Source organism: Passer domesticus, chromosome W (genome assembly GCF_036417665.1).
Source record: "Passer domesticus isolate bPasDom1 chromosome W, bPasDom1.hap1, whole genome shotgun sequence".
In the NCBI taxonomy this organism is placed as follows: domain Eukaryota; kingdom Metazoa; phylum Chordata; class Aves; order Passeriformes; family Passeridae; genus Passer; species Passer domesticus.
This window is the reverse complement of record NC_087511.1, coordinates 42,467,949-42,471,937: the sequence shown is the minus strand read 5'-3', so window position 1 is coordinate 42,471,937 and position 3,989 is coordinate 42,467,949. Positions and strand designations below refer to the sequence as shown.

At 41.1% G+C, this 3,989-nt stretch overlaps 1 protein-coding gene across 6 annotated transcripts in view; it reads right to left on the bottom strand.

Moving 5' to 3' along the window:
• Positions 1-428: 428 nt before the first annotated feature.
• Positions 429-3,989, bottom strand: part of LOC135289121 (uncharacterized) — a 262,105-nt gene continuing 258,544 nt past the window's right edge. For all 6 annotated transcript variants that reach the window (XM_064402509.1, XM_064402510.1, XM_064402507.1 and 3 more), the window contains one exon: positions 429-2,348. The gene's annotated coding sequence lies outside the window, so the exon portion shown is untranslated. The remainder of the gene's footprint in view (positions 2,349-3,989) is intronic.

The following is a 3,989-nucleotide window of genomic DNA, read 5'->3' as shown; positions in this document are numbered from 1 at the left end:
TGACTCAATCCTCTCAGAGATACCATGCCTCCAAAGGACTTGCTTTTCAAGGCTTAGGATGGTGTTATGGGACGTAGCATGAGGCACGGGGTAGGTTTCCAACCATCCAGTGGTGGTTTCTACTATTGTGAGCACATAATGCTTACCTTGGTGTGTCTGGGGCAGTGTGATGTAATCAATCTGCCCAGCCTCTCCATACTTATATTTGGACTACTGCCCACCAAACCATAGGTGCTTTAACTGCTTGACTTGTGACATACTTTTCTAAACAACTTGATGATGTCAGCAAAGGATGGTTGTCCTGCCTTAGGGCCGCAGGGGCAACAGACCTCCTAATCCAGTGTCTTGGTTTCGAGACAAATTTCGGGAGAAAAGAGTTCAATAACTTCCCTTTTTTTCTGCCAATGAGACAAATGGATACCAGGGAATGAAAGTGAAAAAAACCTGTTTAATAACAAAAAAATAATAATAATAAAAAAATAAAAGAAAAAAGCTAGACATTGAAATTGTGGAACCTTACCTCCTTGAAGCAATTAGCAGAATAAATAGACTCCACAACCTGATGTAGCTATGAAGTGGGTATGTATTGTCAGTGCCCAGCACAAGCGAGATAGCTCTCGTGAAAACTTGTGCCCCGAGCCTCGGTCTGACCCACATCTTTATTTACATAGATGTTCCATATGCATTACATTGTACATACTTTCCATGCATATTCAACCCCTGGCCCCGCCTGTCCTTGCCTTGCATGGTAATTAGATTCACGCCCTTCTGGGCATGCGTTGTTTGCTGTGGTGGTCACACAGGGGTCTCTCGGTGGTCTCTGAGGCTGAAGATCGTGGTCTTCTTCATGATTGAACTTTTGAATTTTTCTCCTTTGCATGTGCGCTTTGGTCCCTTGGTACTTATCGGAGTACGTCTGTTGGTCTTGATGAGCTTGGAGACAGAGGAGCCCCTTTATCTGAGTTTCTTGCATTCCTTGGTCTTCTCCCAGTATTGTTCTTTATGCAAGAAGCTTCAGAAATTTGCATTTTCCTATGCCCTTTGTACCATGGCAGAGGTTTCTTAAGTAAAAGATTAAAATTCAACACATAATTCTACAAGCCAAAATTTAAATGCTTAATTCATATTGCTAACTCAAGTGAACTCCAAAAATCTCTATTTCAGTCCCCCTTTTTCTTAAAATATAGTAAATTCTTTTACTACAGGGGTCTTGATCTAAATTCTGACTTACTATCATGACAGTTCTCCTTCAGCAGGATTCCATGAGTTCTAGAGAGTGAAGTCAAAATGGCCACACATCTCAACATCCTCTAATTCCACATGAGTGTTAAAATAGGCATCATTAAACTTATAGTAACTAAAATTTATAAAACTATAATGGGGTGACATAAAGTGTTCATGATCCCAGTTGCAGTTGGTGACCATCCAAATAGTGCATCCCACCAGTTATGACTTGTGTCTTGTTTTACTCTTTGCAAGACCCTGTTTATTTCTGTTATGTCGTGATGGACAGTTACCAGAGTTCTCTGCCCATTCTTTTGGATCTCTTCCACAATTTTGATTAGATCCTGATGTTTCATTTATTGTTTTACTAGGGTTAAATTAATTCCAATGGGTGTGGGTGGTAACTCGTTGTATGTTGTATAGTTTGATCTTATTAACTGGTGGGATACTGTCAGAACCCAGGGCATCCCTTTGGGTGCCCTGGATGGCTCAAAATCCTGGCAGGGGCTTGGAGACCCTGGCAGGAAGCCAAAGACACTTGGGATTTTGATCTTAACCTATGGAGCAAATTATCAACCTTGTATGAAGAATTACAAGTCACAAAAGTTTAAGTAGCATAACAGTAGTTGTCACAGGGTGAAAGGTGGAATTTTGAAGAATTTTACTATGGGGGTCTAGGGGACAAGATGGAGGGATTTGGGCGTTGTCCTGTTCTTCTTCCTTCTTCTTCCTAGCCTCCATCTTCTTGGTGATGGTGGCACTCTGGGACTGGTGTAAAGTAGAACGTCACTGTCTAACATAGGTGATAGGTATTGGAACATAACTGTAAATATTGAATATGTAGTTTATAGTATAAAAGACAACGCCAGCCCCATGGGAGGGCAGTGTGTGCCTCGGACTGACCTGCTGAACAGACCTTGGCAGGCCAGACAGAAAATGTTTTAGATAAGAAATAATAAACAACCTTGAGAACATGAGCCGAAGACTTCTGACTCCTTCTTTGACAGCTGGGTTGGGGAAAAGAGACTTTTAATACATCTCGGAGTCATCTTGACCAGAGGAGATCCCGAGAGGATACAACTGGTGCTGAATATACAAAGTCACACCCAGTAACCTTAAAAAAGCTGCAAATACAAAAATTGGAATGATTCTTAACAGATCAGGGTACCTTGTTATTATCAATTTCTATGACATCACACACAGTTCTTAAACACACACAGCCCTCACCTAGATATACTAGTACAGCCTGTTGGTTGTTATCCGGGTGGATCTCGAAGTGGCAAATGCCTTGGTCAGTGTCAAGGCATATGTCCTGAGCACTAATCTAATTACTCTCACAGATGAATCCCTGTTGTTCTTGAGCAATGCAAGGCTCCAAGTTTATGGTTTGCCATTTCCCCTGGATTTTCCAGGCCCATACCCTATGTTCTGAGGGGTATAATACTGACTTCTCATGACTTAACCCTAAAGCAACAATGGGGTGAATAGCGTGAACTGTGGCATTATGTATAGTGAGCACAAAGGCCATAGCTGTGTTAGTGGTGGGATTATACGTAAAATTTACCATGGTCTACCAAGACTGGAAATCCCTCTCAAAGTCTGTAGCACTGTCCCAGACAACCTTTCACACTTCAGTTGGAAACACCCCTTCACCTCTTTCTCTTATAATTAAAGCAGCTGTTGACTGTACTCATAATTGTGTTTGTATACAGCTAAGGGCTAAAGATATGTTATTCTGCGCCCCTTTTAATGCGTCTGCTAGTAAGCTATGGTCTTGATCTTCAATTTCTCTCCATTTCAGCAGCACCTTCGAGACTTGCTACTGACTATTTCCCAATGTCAATAGAGATGACTGTAAAGGCTGTTTTAATTTTATCAGAATGCTAGTTGCTACAGCTAATTTATTCATTAATATTTCTGAGTCAATCCCTTTCAAAACCCCTAGCCCGGTCCCTAACATCCCGGTTAAATCCCTTCACATTCTGTCTCTGCAGTGTACTTGTTTTTGTAGCCATCTTGTCCATCCCTTGAAGGATGACCTTAGGAAGGGGGAACAAGCTGGCTGAACTGTCAAGATATTAGTTTGCATTAACAGTTCAACACATTTAAGGAACCATTCTGGATTAAATAACAGTTGTTGTTGACCCGTATTCCTTATTTCATATGGGCCAATTTAATAAACCTTAGGTTCAAGCTTAAATGGTGTATTTTGGGTTTGTGCTTGAGTGCTGGGATGGGTTGTAACAGGCTTAGCTATAGCATTTATTTTAAATTTGAAAGACAGCCCAATAGTGTTGCAGGCCCAGAAGCAAACTACGTTGACAGTTTGTCTTAATGTGAAGTTGTACCAACAGTCTAATTCATTTGGACGATTGCAAATCTTCCAGTGCTTATTTACACTGATTTAGGTTGCTTTACTATGGGTAGTCTCATTAATCATTTGACACCCTATCTTAATTACTTCCCTTATGGTCCCTTGAAGTGACCACAACCTCTGTTTCTGCCACTCCTGTCTTTTATACATTTGGTTTTTGCACATGACTACAGTTGTTAGGTTTAAGCCTTTTAAATCGGAAGGTTTTCCCATGGATCCAGTGTACTGAGTAAAGGCTTGGGACCAAGGCCATTCAGCATTGCTCTGGCTAGGAGTACTTTCTAATTCTTGGATTACAACTATGATTGTAAACAACACTTCAGCGAAAATTCCCACCCACCATGATGCATTCATTTTGTCTGGGTAAGTTTCCGTTTCAGTTTACCATCAC